The 16084-nt window shown below is 39.5% G+C and overlaps 1 long non-coding RNA gene across 3 annotated transcripts in view; it reads right to left on the minus strand.

Annotated features, from left to right (window-relative positions):
• Window positions 1-16084, minus strand: part of LOC148005408 (uncharacterized) — a 353046-nt gene that overhangs the window by 226987 nt on the left and 109975 nt on the right. For all 3 annotated transcript variants that reach the window (XR_015622508.1, XR_015622509.1, XR_015622507.1), the window contains exon 3: window positions 15424-15497. This is a non-coding gene — a long non-coding RNA (uncharacterized LOC148005408). The remainder of the gene's footprint in view (window positions 1-15423; window positions 15498-16084) is intronic.

The following is a 16084-nucleotide window of genomic DNA, read 5'->3' on the forward strand; positions in this document are numbered from 1 at the left end:
AAGAACACTGGCGACTTGTAATTAAAGCGAACAAATGCCATCCAGATGGAGTCACAAAGGGAAATGACAGAGACACAAATGAAGAAATTAAAAGATAATGAAACCCTTAAAGACCTGAAGTGACCCTAGATTATAAAGGGGAGGAAAACCAGAATGGACCTGAAAGAATTATCCTGCTGATGGGAAAGTCACACCAACAAAAATTCTGAGAATAAAATGATCACATTGGTAAGAAAAGAACACACAGTTACTGAAGAACATAGCAATGAGGCCAGCCTGGGGAGAAGTGAAGGGTGGGAGTGGAGTTCCGTAATCACTGGCTTTCTTTCTTCAGCACTGGGAGCTTTTACAGAAGTTTTAACATTCAGTACACCAAATCATCTTAAGAAATGTAAGGTAATGTTTGACTCTATTGAATCCTTCTCTTCGTTTTCTTCATGAAGAAGAGACAATCTCTCTCTCTCTCTCTCTCTCTCTCTCTCTCTCTCTCTCTCTCTCTCTCTCTCTCTCTCTCTCTCTTTAAGCTATGTTGTTAAACTAAGGAGAAGCACAACCAACTGAAGACGGCTATTTCATTGGCTGTCCATACAACAGATCTTGGAACAAGGCTCAGAGGGTTGAGAGACCTTGCTATCCACACATGAAGGCCTGAACTCAAGTCTTCCACAAGCTAAGCATGGCAGGACATACCTGTAACTGCAGCATAGTTGGGACACAAGGAAATCCTAGGAGCAAGTCCAGTGAGCCAGCCAAAATGGTGACTTTCCATTTCAGTGAGAGACACTGTCTCAAGTCAACAAGGTTGGCAGCAATCGAACACACACACACACACACACACACACACACACAGAGAGAGAGAGAGAGAGAGAGAGAGAGAGAGAGAGAGAGAGAATGAAAGTTACAGATAAATACTTCAGCTTCTCTAAGCATTGTGATTCAGTCAAGGGTGTCATTTCCATATGAGCTATGAGTTGGATGTAACTTGGGCAGTATAGTATATGCATAAGGCAAAACAGTAATTTGGGATGTAAAGGAGAAAAAAATATATATACCCAGGGCATTTACTCTTAATTGCTTGCCAAAGTTGCTAAAGATTGGCGTCTTTAAAGTAGCAGAGATATCTGAACCTATGAGCTAAAACCTCAGCTTTTTTGTTACATTCCAAGATCAAAGTCCCTGCTCCGAACCAATTTGGGAATCCCTGGGTCAGTTTGTAGAATGATAATTTTATTATTTAATGTTCTAAAATCGTAATGCACTCACATTGAAAGACTATCTGTCTATTTTTTGTCAGATGCTCAGTAAAGGGCACCTTGTTAATGATTTTGATTCTTAGAGGCCCAGAAAACAGGGAAATCATGATGTTAAGAGCTAAAGAACCTCCATTGACCTTCACCACCACAAGAATGTAAGTTCGGGAATAATGCTGACAATTGTTGAGAATTAAGGGCTTGCTAAACACTGCTCTGAGCACCTGGCAGTTACTACCCTGTGGTTTATAGAGCAGCTCCAGGAATTATACAGTAATCATATCATAGATGTCAGCATGGAAGTGGTCAGACTGGGTCAGGAGTACATCAGTGAAGGAATATTTGAGTCCAGAGTTCTGCTCTTCCCCACACCCTTGACTTTTGTGTCACGTCATTGCTCAGCAAGATTTAATTTCTCTGTCTGGGCCTATGTTCGTTAATGTGTAAGAATGGAAGGATTGTACTCAAGATTACATCACATGCACAGTGACCTAAATGTTTAAAAGATACTATTCTTAAGGGATGTCCAATTGCAGACCAGACCTCTCTACTTCAAACAAACAGAAAAGAAGTTTGAATGTTTGAAAACTGACAATGCCAACAAAAGGAGCACAGAGTTCAGTGCTACATTATGCCTGGTAAGTTTTCAGGATGTAGTATGTTAAAAAGAAGAAGGAGGAGGAGGAGGAAGAGGAGGAGGAGGAGGAGGAGGAGGAGGAGGAGGAGGAGAAGAAGAGGAGGAGGAGGAGGAGGAGGAAGAGGAAGACGAAGAAGAAGAAGAAGAAGAAGAAGAAGAAGAAGAAGAAGAAGAAGAAGAAGAGGAAGAGGAAGAGGAAGAGGAAGAGGAAGAGGAAGAGGAAGAGAATCCACATAGCCAGAGGTCATCAGAGGTCATCCTGAAGACAGAAAACAAGAGTTTAGAAGTCAAGGGCAGATGAGTGTGAATAAAGCCCAGGCAGAGAAAATAATTAATAATCTTTGTAAGATGGATAATGGAACTGTGGGAAAAGAAAGTAAATTGAAAAGGACTGAAGCAAGGGTGGCCAAACCTCTTTACCCTTAAATAGCTGACAGGTCTATATGATGCCTAGAAGCCTGCATCTCTACAAAAACACCTACAAACAAGAAGCTTAGGTAGTTCATGAATCCTAAGAGAGACATAGGTTAAGAAGTTGTAAAAATGGGACCATAGGCCCAAGGTCAAACCATTCATGATAAATCACAATGAACTAAACACCAGATAGTATTAATTACTGGCCTTCAAATTAATGATAAGCAAATGACTGGCTTTGTATTACTTAAGCTACATTACTCAAAATACTTACAGTAGGAAGAACACAGGTATGTCTGTGTTGACACAATTATTATTCATGTATTCCAGGAAAATTTCAAGTTTGGATAGTGTAATGCCAGGAAACATTAAAGGCTGAACCAGAAGAAAAGAAATCAAGAAGTAAAAGTTATCCCTTTTTTTGACATCTTACTCATTAGAGATTTTATATTTGTTTTCATTCTTAACTATCATATTGAAACATCATCCCTTAGGAAATTTGTTGTGCTTGGGATGCTTAACTCAAATGCCACATCGTTTTCACCAGTCTGAGCTCTGTGTAAAAAGGTAGGGAAGAGGTGTGTTCTATGATGCCATAGCTCACTATGGAGACACTGAAGAGAAGTAGGGGTAGCCAGCCATCTGAAAGAGAGAGATGAATATACTAAGAAAAAGTGACATTCCTCCATTTATATTATTTCTGATGCCTTCCATCAAATATACAGCTTTCCTAAGCTCTTCCAAAAAGAATTCATTTGACCAAAATGTTATTTGCACAATCCTTTATAAAAATGCATAATATTTAATCTTCAGGTACATATGGCAGTGAGGGAACTCCCATAGTGCATAGTTAACGGCAGATACTGTTCTCAGCGTCCCAAGAGGACTTAATTCAGTGGTCCCAGGAAATAAGTATTATTTTACTCTTGTTTTATAGATAAGAAGATAGATGTATTTAGACTAGAGGCTCCAAGACTTTGCCAGAGGCTTGGACAGCATGGGGTGGGGTGGGGTTAAACTGAGGCTTTCTCATCTTAAGATTCACTCAACAACCTCATGCCATTGCCTTCCACCCCCAAAGTCAGTAAGAATAGACCCAGACTGCAAGACTTGACCCAACAGCAAAATCATCCATGGGTCCTTTCTAGTTTTTGATATTCCCAAGGCTAATCGCCGTTCCTCTATTAACTAGTATCATGGGCCAGCAGCTAGAATATATAGGAAAGCCGTGGTGTCTATCGTGAAATTCACTGCTCATTGTAAAAGAAGATAATCAACAAATGCTCACAGGCAACTATGAGAGAGAGAGAGAGAGAGAGAGAGAGAGAGAGAGAGAGAGAGAGAGAGAGACCGTGCACTCCCACACACACACATATGCAACATACACATACATGCCTGATGCCTGCACATCCCTCATGCAGGTGAGAATTCATTTCTATATTCATCAGATTTATATAAAAAAGGGTACTGAAAATCCCTAGGCACATCCCCCTTTCCACATTCGCATGTCTCTGCAGTCATGAAGGCCATTGACAGCATATCACTTGGAAAATGCTATCTTTGTTGAAAACTTCACGAATACATCAGGTTTTAATGCTAACTAATTCCTGCCTGCACATAATCTTCTCCGTGTGGTATTTACACAAGATACAGAGAAATTACATGATAAAAATAGTTCTCAATGAAATGCTCCACAGGCTATAAAGAGTTTCTGGGGTTTGGCAGAAGGACTTTATTATTTACATACTCAGACAAATATAGGTCATCCTCTCCTCATATTATTAATGTTCCCCTGCAGATAGTGACACACAGTGAGCAAATGCAGCAGGAGGTCCCCTTTCCTTATCCTAATTAAATTCAAGGAAAATTGCTGGAATCTGCGTGCTTGGTTCTGGGTCGTCATCAATACACCCTGATGATATTGAAGTCTGGTATCTTGTCTTATGTTCAAAACAGGTACAGCTGGAAGTGAGTTAGTTCTAGCATCTAGCTCGAAAATGTCAAGATTGGAATCTGCACTATCCATTCATAACCCCAAATCACATCAACTAACCTTCAATGCCACTGATAGACAAGGGGTGGCAAACGACTGAAGAAAGATGATTGGTGCTTGACAAGGGAACAGTTTCTCTCAGATCCTTATGTGAAGAACAGAATCCCAGCTTAGCCTCCATTAGCCAAATGAAGCATCATGTTGATGACCAAACCTTTCAAGTCTCCTGTCCATGCAGTACATTCTATGTAACCCCTGTCATTGACAGTGTGAACAATTTGTCTAATTTGAGCAACCAAAGATTCTCTGTAATGGACAAAGAAACATTTATGCATCTCACCCATTGCCTTAGTAACTGGAATGATGATTCTCTCTCTCTCTCCCGTGTGTGTGTGTGTGTGTGTGTGTGTGTGTGTGTGTGTGTGTGTGTGTACATTACTTTACTTGCCAAAGGGATATTAGCAGATGTGGTTGACCTCAGTTGTCTATTCAATCATATGAAGATCTGGATTTATTCAGGTAGACCCCCATCTTATCACATGGTTTTAAAATAGATCTTTTCCCAACAAATATTAGTGTCAGAGAAAGCTGTGCCTATAGGAAGGGTCCAAAAGGTCCAAGGCTGTTAGCTTTGAAGGGTGGAAGCGCCCATGAGCCAAGGAATGCTGGTCCTCTCCAGAAACTGGAAGGAAAGGAAAACCGTCATGCCCTAGAAGTTCCAAAAAGGGAATGTAACACCTCAGTATCTGGATGCCAGTTCAGTAACGTCTATGTCAAATTTCCAACTTGCAGGTGTCGTTTTTTGAGTGCTGAAATGTCTGATAGCTTGTTAAAGCAATAATAAGAAACTAATGCAAGGTAATTTCAAGTTAGTCAGATAATTGTCCCTTCACAGCATTGTACCCACTGAATGCCAGGCTCGCTCTTCTCTTAATGTAGAACCATTGCTATTGGACCTACAGGGTCCATTAACCATCGCTTTTCAGGAAATTAAACTCAAATATTCTTAGGTACCGCAACCAAATCTACAGAAGTCAAGTTCCAATATCCCATGTCTCAAGGATAAGGGGGACGTGCAGTTTCCTAACCAAAAAACCCCTCTGGATTATTGGGTAATGTGGGAGGAGGTGCAGTGTGGGAGACAGAAATGAGCAGTACCTGCTTCTCAGGAGATTTCTTAAGGCATCTGCCTTTGCTAAATGCCCAGGAGACCATAGGTTAGCACATATTTGTTCTTTAAACTGATGTTTGATGTGTATCTATAATATTCCAGGCACCGTATTAGGTGCTGAAGACACAACAAAGAACTTGACAGAGGAGTGCCCTGTCACAGAAGCTGGCATTTAGAGAGCTTCGACTAAATGAGGTAAGTCAACAGATCAGTAAGAACTTGTGTCCTACTCGCAGGCAATGTGTACTCTCCCTAGTACATAAAGATGTGGCTTGCGTGTATATGCTGGCTAGTATACAACTTGACATAAGCTGAAGTCATCTAAGAGGAGGGAACCTCAATTTAAAAGACAGTGTCTCGGGGCTGGAGATTTAGCTCAGTGGTAGAGCGCTTACCTAGGAAGCGCAAGGCCCTGGGTTCGGTCCCCAGCTCCAGAAAAAAAAAAAAAAAAAGACAGTGCCTCAATAAGATCAGAATATAGGTAAGCCTGTAGCCAATTTTCTTAATTAGTGGCTGGTAGTCTTGGGTTCTGTAAGGAAGCAGGCTGGGCAAGCCTTGAGGATCAACCCAGTAAGCAGCATCCCTCTATGGTCTCTGCATCAGCTCCTGCCTCTAGATCCTGCCTTGTGTGAGTTCCTGCCTTCACTGCCTTTGATGATGAACTATTATATGGAACTGTGAGTGAAATAAACCCTATCTCCCCCAAATTTCTTTGGCCATGGTGTTTCCTCACAGAAATAGTAACCCAAAGTGAAACACCATAGAAACTGACTTCATCTTTGTTGGATTTGAATACTTTTGTCTCTAAATATAATCATATATACGTATATATGTATATACACACATATATATATATAAAATTTTGGATTCTAATGCAATAGTCTGTGAGAAGGTAGGGACTCAGGCTAGACACTCTAGATTACTCAAAAAGGCCACATCTAACCACACGATGTTAAAATACAGAATCCTCACCAACTAAAATCACAATCGGAGAGGAATATGTGACTAGTGGATCCTCTCATAAAAGCCCTCTCAACCAACATCTTCCTGTCTTATAGACTTGATTTATTCTCCTGGGACCAGCTTAGTTCTTCAAAGGAGCAGATGGCTATCCAGTACCACATTCTCTTCCACTATCCATCATAAGCCGAAGCACCATAAGGCCCTCACCAGAAGCCAAGATGATGCTAGAGTGGCGTTCTTGGGCTTCATGAATAACACACATGAATGCTCTTTATTCCTTCATAAATTTCTCAGTCTCGGGTATTCTGTTTTAGCAACCTTTCTGGCTGCCCACAACTTTGCATTTGAAACTATCCCTCCAAAACAAGAGATTTACAGAAACTAAAGCTTTCCATTTTTTTCTGCTCTACAAAAAACCATCTTTGTGTGCAAGCTGAACAAAGCCCTTTAAGTACTTGTCCTCAAATGCTAGTTAACAGAAGAATCATCCAGAGTGTTTGTTTAAAACGCAGGCTCTTGGTCTCTCATCAAGACACTATGTTACAAGGGGCATAACAGGATATCCAGGAACCCGAATGGTAAACACATATCTCGGATGAAATCTGCTGAGACGGCTGCAGCTGACACTCGGCCAGCACTGTTCCAACTGCTCAATGTTTCGTGTAAATAAAATGAAGACTATTGCTACATTTTTAAAAAGTGCTTCTAATTTTTTTCTGAAAAAAATTAAATTGTAATTTGTGCTGACAGAAAAAAAATACACACAGCCGGAAGACAGAGGCAGGAAGAATAAAAGTTCAAGGTCACCTTCTACTACATAGGGAATTCAAGGAAGGCCAGGTAGTGCCATGTGAGACCTTTTCTCAAATACATACGTACGTACATACATACATACATACATACATACATACATACATACATACTTACATATATAGAGAAAAAAATAATAAATTATTTCTCATTTTATAATAAAAATAATCCCTACTGACCTATCATTGGTATTGTCTTACATAAGCTAATATTTGAAATCACACTATACATAAAAATATGAGTCCTGCCAATTTCAAATAAATATTATGAACAATTTCCCATACAACTACATCTCTTAATGGCCATGAATATTTTTAAATTTTGTCCTTATTATTTATGAACAAAGAAATTGCTTGCTACTGTAGTTTCCTGTTGTTTAGATAAGTTTCTCCACAAAACCCATCCACTTCTGTATATTCAACTGTCAGTGGGCCAGCGCATTTCATTTTATGTGAGTTCAAATAACTATTAAATGGATTCCCTTTAATTTTCTAAATAATATGTAAGTATTGACAATTGTGTTTCCTCTGGTCAAATATTTATAACTCATTGATTTTTTTATATCACAGCATTTGTTATCATTTTTAAATCAATACTAAATAATAAAACATTGTACTGCTTTATTCATACATTTGTGATACTTGTTCTTCATTTTATCATTAAGCATAATGTTGACTTACACTAATAACTTTAGGTTGCTGAGGCAGCGTTCCCTTGTGGGATGTAACTAAGATTTCTATTTTTGTTGAAGACAAGACTGTATATTATAAAATAAAATTTCCACATCTGCTATGCAATAATATTTTTATTGTCTTGGATTTGCACATTAATTATTTATTAATGGTAAGCTATCCTTGCATTTTAAAAGCAGACATATTTGCTAATTGCCTTGTTCTTTTAAGATATTTCTGGCAACCATGTGCTAGGGTTAAATTTAATGGTAATTTCAAATTTTCAATGAATGCTACTTTAAAATTTATAATCTTTACACTACTACTAAGAAATGAGACTGAGTGTGAGCGGTCTCCACATCTGAGGTATTTCATACTACGTTTGTGAACTTTGGTTCAAACTAGCTCACTGAAGAAACCACAACAGGAGAAGACAGTTGCATTATTCAAGTTCCTTTTCAGAACACAGACTTATCTTCAGACATTAAATCCCACAATGTACTTGCATTAAAAAAAAATCTATGAATCGGGCGTCAGGCGTCTCCAAGAATGTCTTTATGTTGCTACACATTTGAACTGTGTAAGAAGATCTGAGGAGGAGATTTTTAAATCGTGTCTTAGCCTCTAAGGTTAGGGTATTTTTTGTCTTTAGTATAGCGAATAAGATGTAACTCATTGATAACTTACTAATAACTCCCTGTATATTTATGTGTATTCTTCAAAATGTTAAACTAAGTTTTAGGTTGATCTAAGTGATGTGCTTTTCTTGTCCTTCGTTTTGCCCAAATTCGAATGTGATTTTTTAAGTGCTGAAGCCAGAGAATGTCATGCTCTATGAGCTGCAGATAGACTCTCAGGTGGATGTGATTAGCTGTGCCCACAAGCTCAACACGCCAGTGTTCATCTGAAAAGCTCGTATCTCTCCTCTTCCTATTTTATTACTTGTCTCTTCTCTTGTCTCTGATGTTATTAGGTTACATTTCCTGGACAGTCCTCTATTTGCTTTTCTTTCTCCCTTTGTCTCTTACAATGATCATTTAAATGTTTCTACAAGTTTTGTGGGGAAAAAAATTTTCTCAGATACCCGAAACTAATCCTAGGAGTTCACCTAGATGTTTCCAGAATTGTTTTTCATGTTTGCTATAACACGTGGAGATTAAATTGTGACACACTTTTGTTGCTTTAACTAAAGTGACTGGCCCTACAAGTTACATGTTTCAGATCTAATACACGCACACACACACACACACACACACACACACACACACACACAGTTCATTTAGAACAGCTATACCATATAAGCTCTATAGCAGTAAGTAAAGGTATACAACTCAGGGATTTTACTGATATCTGTGTATTACTTCTTGGCTTCCTGATTACTCCACAAGTCAATTGTCCAAAACCTTGCTACTCTAAAGGGATGGCCAACCAGCCTGTGAGTCACAAAAAAAAAAAAAAAAAAATGGCTGGAAAGTTTCCTAACACTTACCAGCTCTGGCTTTCTCTCCTGAGCCAAGCAATTCTTTGAAACTGATTGCGTGTAAAGTCCCAGATTTCAGTTGAAAAAGGGTTTCCCTTCTCATCACGGCCTTTTGTTAAATGGGACTGTGGATTCGGGAACACATAGATTAGACAGTCTCACTGTCCCTCATAATGAAAAAGCACCATCATACTTACTAAAATTGCAACGCAGGGCATGGAATATGCTGCCATTGATCAAGCATTTGTCTTGCGAGTATTACGATCTGAGTCCAATCACAAGAACACATGTTAGAAGACAAGTATTGTGGTATGCAGTTTTAATCCCACAAATAACACGAATGAAGATAGGGACAAGCCTAGAGCTCACTGGCCAGCCAGCCTAGCCTACTTGGGGAAATGGCTTCACTTTTTCTTTCCTTTGAAATATGATGGTTCAGAAATACTTTCAAAATGACACACCAGCTCCATGGCCTAGGTACAAAATCTTTTGTGGTCTGATTTCAACTTTTTTTTTTTTGAGCTGCGTCTTCATCCCTATCCCTGTTCTTTCAAATTTGGGGTGACTCCACTGTAGTGTCCAACATTAATTCCCCATCCTTCCCTGTCTTCATTTTAATCCTACCTGTCTCTCTGAGCCCAGCCCTAAAATAGCATCACTTGGGATTCAATGGCCTTTGTTTAGTTTGTAATCTTTAGAAGTCCACCATGTCCCTGGCATCAATGTCTATTACAGCACGGATCATGTTCAAAGCAATTTCTCTTTCCATGGAAACCCGAAAGTAACTTTAACCTACGCAATACTTTTAAAAATCACAACTCCCAAAAGCTAGTCCTCAAATACCACAAGTCTTTCCTGGAAGACTCTTTGCCCAGATATCATATAGTCACCTCCTTACTTCTCTCAGGTCTTAACTAATGGGAACCTTCCAAAGGGGACTTCTTTCCCTATTGTTTGAAATTGTAGCTTCTTTTCTAGTTTGTATCTTATTTTCTCACTAATACTTACCATATGCCACAGAACTGTACATACATACATATATATACATATATATATACAGATATATATGTACATTTATAAAACATAAATATATTACATATATATTGTAAACTCTACTGTAAAATTGCTTTCCTGTTTTTTTCATTGACATATGTCTATTGCTCAGAACAGAACCAGTGACTGAGCAAATAAAAGGGTTGTTTTTGTGTGCCAGTTAAGCTAAGCCTCAGTAACCAGATGTTAAGCCAATCATTAGTATGTAAGTGTCACTATAAAGATGTTTCTTTTTCGATGAGGCAGACGTTTCAGTTAATAGTTTTTTAATAATGCAGATGACTCCCTGACGGTATGTGCAGGTCCCATTCATTTAGTTGAAGATCTAATAGATTTCTCCAAATAAGGAAAGGGAGAAATTCTAGACTCAGTTTGCCTTCAGGTTCCACTCACTCAAGTCTTGCCTCCAGCTTGCCTCTTTCAGACTTGCTAGTTCTCACAGTCTTTTCGCACTGTTTATTTTTGTATGGGCGGAGGGTAGGAGCGAGAGAGAAAAGGAGACTTTGTTTGCTTCCTTTCTATGGGAAGCTCACACTAGCTCAACCGGAACTCCCTAAACGCCTGCTGAATGAGTGCGTCTGACTTTTCCTTTAGTCGTTTACAGCTCCCATTCCCTCCATCTTCTGTTGAATGACTCACACTGACTCATTCATAAATTTGCCACCCATGTGTTGATTTGCATCTGAGCAGGAGGCCTTGGGGCCGCACTGCATACATGGTTTAGACAAACCTACTTCTCCACCTGTGCTCTTCCGCACTCCCCCAATCACTCGGTTCAGTCAACTCCTTCAAAGTTCAGGTCAAACGCATCATCTGCTGTCTATTAGAAGCCATGCATTCATTCAGAAAAATATTCATTGAATGTTTGCACCCAGAATTGGGTTATGTCTGTCAAATAAACACACGGGCTTCCAAAAAGAAAGCATTGCATGAAGAGAAGGCTGAAGTCATTATAATAAATATATTAATATTAAATTTGTTAAAGAGACTATATGTTACTAATCTTACAGATGTTAAGAAATATAGAGGTCGGTTGCTTGGTGTGGTAGTTTGAAGAATGACCTCTGTGTGCTCATATATTTGAATGTTTAGCCATCAAGAAGTAGCATTACTTGAGAAGATTTAGGATATAAGGTCTTATTGGAGAAGCATGGCCTTGTTGGAAGAAGTGTGTCACTGGGGGATGGGCTTTGTGGTTTCAAAAGCTCAAGTCAGGATCTGTGGCTTTCTCTCTTCTTGTTGCCTGCAGATCTGGACATAGAACTCTCAGTTCCTTCTCCAGTACCATGTTAGCCTGTATGCTGCCAGACTTCCCACCATAAGGGTAATGGACTAACCCTCTGAAAATGTAAGCAAGCCACAAGTAAATGCTCTCTTTTATAAGAGTTGTCCTGGTCATGCTATCTTTCCACAGCAATAGAACAGTGACCGAGACACTTCAGATCTCTGAGATGTACTCACCGGTCAGCCAAAGGAGTTTCAGTCTGTGGTGTTTAGAACAGAAAAAAAAAAGTATATTCATCAGAAAGCAAAAGGTCAAATAAACATGTACCCAGTCGAGAGCATATAAATTTGAATGTGAGTATAGCATGCTGAGGGTAATAAAGAAGGGAAATGGCAAAGATTTTCCAGGGAATATCGTGTTCACCTCACTTCCCTAGCATTCACCATTCATCAAAGGCGATCAGCCCAGAGTCCATGTCAGCACTAACAAGCTAAAGCTTTATGTATGAGGTGAAAAGTATTCTTCTTGGCCCCTGCGCTGCACTGACATGATTTATGAGGATAACAGAGATGGACAGATGGAAGCGATCTTGCCCAGCCAGCCTTCCTCACTGCCTCTTGCTTCCTTGGCCTACGAAGTTTCTCAACAGATGTTGTGTGAGAACATAACCTTAGATGCTCCAGCAGATAAAAGGTCAACGTGGATTCAAGTACCTCTTGGCCGTGTGTGGGTACACCTGAACCCCTTCACTTTAGCACTGAATTTAAAGCCATAGAGATGTAAGTTTCTGTCTCTTGCTTCTCGTCAGCCTGGGTCTGAATCATAAATTATGCTTTTCCACTTTATAGTCACAAAAAAAAATCTCTTCTTCAACGATAATAAAAATCAGTGGACCAGATTCTGCCCTTCATTAATAATATACAAATCCTGCTGAAATCAGCAAAATTTAAGGGCATGCAACTTTGGGCAGACCATGTTAGAACTTTCTTTCTTTTTTCTTTCTTATTTTATTTTATTTTGCTGGATTTTTATTACCTGACATCTTTCTGATTCCTCTGGATTGCACAATAAGGGAAGGGTGGCCCAGTTTGGGTAAAATAAAAAATGACCCAAACCACTGACCTAAATCCTGCCTTTGAAATTTAAAATTACATTTACTAGGAAGGAAAATAGTTTTTTGAGTGTGGGTGGTTTTCTTTTTCAAAACCATTTCAAATGTTGACCTCCTGAATGTTATCATACCAGTTTGGATTGGAAAACAGAAGGGTAGGTAAACATTTTTTTAAAGCGTGGTGGGGGGAGGCCATCCTTTTCTGCATTCATTATCTGCTAAGCAGAAGGAAATACCAAGAACTTACTTCTTTTTTTTTCCTTCAAAAGATATCCTGGCTACATTGCCAAATTTAACTTTAAAAGTAAATTCTCCACTTTTACAACATATTGAAAGTTTCCTTCCTGTCTTCTCCAATAATATGAACTGAGCTGTTGAAGAAGCAGAGGTGGGGGTGGTCTCATAGAGGTGGGGTACAGCTGTAAGCCCAGGTCCTCCTTTACACAAACATAGACGCTCTGGGTACCAGTGTCACAGAGAAGGCAGGCGTCAGGCTTAGATTTAAGGAGTGTTTAGAGTTATCTTCCACAGTTCTTCACATGTTCAGAGATATTTTCCACAGTTCTTCACATGTTCTTCACATGTGCCAGAGCTTACCTATGCAAGTACTTGTCAGTCTTTTCTCATGAAACACAGCGTGGGATTCACGTGGCCTGACCCCTTTCTTTAATGCTGACGTCATGGGATCTAGGGCCTCTGACTTTATTCTGACCATCTTTTCTGATAAGATACCACCTCTAAAAGAGCTCTATAAAATACTGGACTATGAAACTCCAGTATACAGTAGCCGGCTCTTCTGCCAATTCTTCATGTTTCCAATGTGAAAGAAGAGGGTTGACCAAATGGAAATAAACGAAGAAAATGTTGACGAGCAAAGAACAAGAAATGAAATCTTTGAGACACAGTTCTGGAGGAGTAGGAGCCTCCAGTTACTCCATGTGTTTCCCATGCCTTTTCAATCTGTGCATTATATTAACATAGCTCCCCAGGCATCACTGTTGTGTCACCGATGGCCCTGGACCTTTACTAATCTTCAAATTGAAATCTTTCCTCAGCTCTTAGTAGAACTTACCTGAGAACATGGAAGACTGCACAATATAGAGCCTTCGTTACAGCCTTTGTATAAACTATTGCACCCCATCTCAAGCTTAATACATTAAACGAACATTAATTCTTTTATCCTGCAACTATTATTCTGAGGATTAATCCATATATGCCTTTACATCCAACCTTTTCTTAGAGCTTGGTACTCCATAGATCCCATGACCACTATAGCGTCACCTTTTAAAAGTTTGTTGAATAAATGCATCAACAAACTAAGAATTGGCAAAGGACAATAGGGGACATATAAGTATTTGGTCTAATGAAGATATTTTAAAGAATTGGGGTGGGTAATAGTTAAAGGATGTAGGCAGCAACTTCAATCTGTTTTCACCACATTTTAAAAATACACAGCACATGGTGGGACAATCTAACAAAACTCTTCAAACAGCCTAAGTCACAAGCATTTGGAGGACAGTCACAGTAGTTGAACAGCAGTGTTTTCGAGTGGCAGCCACCTGTCCTGGTCTTCCTTCAGCCTCTGTTTCTAAGTAGAACTAAGTATGGGCCCTCCTAAGCTCTTAGAAAACGCAGTGTGTGACCCAGACAGCCTGTCCCCTTTCTTTCATGCTGACATCCTGTGACAGAGAGCCCCTGACTTTATTCAGATCATAGTGTGGCCCATTCTACATCAAAATCTTTAACATTCAATGAAACCTTAGCACCCATAATATGCACTTTAACCTGAGTCAGTTAATTGAATCTCCACAATTCTACAATGTAAATACTTCCTTTGAGGAAATTACCACCATGATAATCAAATCGTTTTACAGATGAGGAAGACAAGACAAATGTGACCAAGATATTTGAATCCAGGCAAGCATACTCCAAAGATGATAACTTCTGTGCCATACATCCTACTCGACACACCATCTCTGCCTGCCTGTCATCGGGACCATTGTAGCAGTATTTGCATATTATATTATAGCTGAGTAAATTTTGCTTATTAGTAGAAATGTGACTGTTTAGAGAGGACATGAAATTTGTTAGGTGAAACATGGTACCCTATAGACAAATTCTACTTGAACACAAATTTGCTAGTGGCTTATATGCCACCCTGAGGGTGTAGGGTACATTACTGGCCATGTGCTCCACAATCCACCCCCAAAGGAAATGTGGCCAGTCATGAGGTATTCAGTCACAATCGCTGGTTAGAGTGGAATGCCTCTAAGGGCCTCTCCCCAGAATTTCCAGCCAACAGGGCAGAAGGTAACAACTGGACAATTGTGAAGTATATACAGAATTCTCTAAAACCTCTTGGCAAAACTTTCAAAGTTCTGGCAATGCCTCTCTCATGAGAAACTTTGCCTAAAATTAAATTGAGCATTGCAGTCGCTGTGAGAAAGGACAGTAATTATCAGAGACACTAAGCAACATGGGACATCCTGTCTTCCTTTCAATTTATGTCCTGGGTCCAGGCCCGAGCACCTGTGTACCTGAAGGTCTTTCCAATACTTTTATAAGCCAAGTCGTTACCCTTGGGAACTGAATTCATACACTTCTTTATGACTGTGCATGAACACTTAAGATTGTTTCCAACTTACTTTGTTATCCTTGGGTCGATTATTTCTAGATGTCTTAGCATTCAGCAGCAGTAGCTGTTATCCATGTTCTGATCCTGTACAATAGAAAGATTCATTACCTTCCAGCTAGCTAAGATTACACAAAAGCAAGTTGCAACTGTACACCATCTTGCATCCAAATGAAATGTTAGTTCTGTCTGAGGATGGGTGGATTGGGTTGCCTATTTATTGAAATTCAGAAAATAGTCCAGGGACTTTAGACAGCTCAACTTCGTTGCTCTGCAGAAGCCTTTCTGTTGTAAAATGCCTCCCACTTTAGCTGGAGCAGCTACAGCAAAGCCACAGAAAAGTTCCCAATGTCCTTAAGATGTGAAGGCAGAGGAAATATAGGAAGCTTACTGAATGCTTTTATCTTGTACCTTGTATCTCTAATGTCGGCTCTGTAGATTCATCCATCCATCCCCTCTGGTTGATATTGTGGCCTGAGAAATAAAGAGTGTCCCTGTCTACAAGTGAAAAAATTTGAGGTCACCAAATACATTAAAAAGAGAACTCACACTTATCCTAACCTTCAGCAATTCTGCAATGCATCCAACCCATGGTGGATGATCACAAAGAATGTCCCCACATTGTAGTCCCTCTTACAGCTCTGAGATCCTGATAGTAGCTAGTCTAAGGAAAG

The sequence above is a fragment of the Rattus norvegicus genome, chromosome 6 (assembly GCF_021556685.1).
Source record: "Rattus norvegicus strain SHRSP/BbbUtx chromosome 6, alternate assembly SHRSP_T2T, whole genome shotgun sequence".
NCBI lineage: Eukaryota > Metazoa > Chordata > Mammalia > Rodentia > Muridae > Rattus > Rattus norvegicus.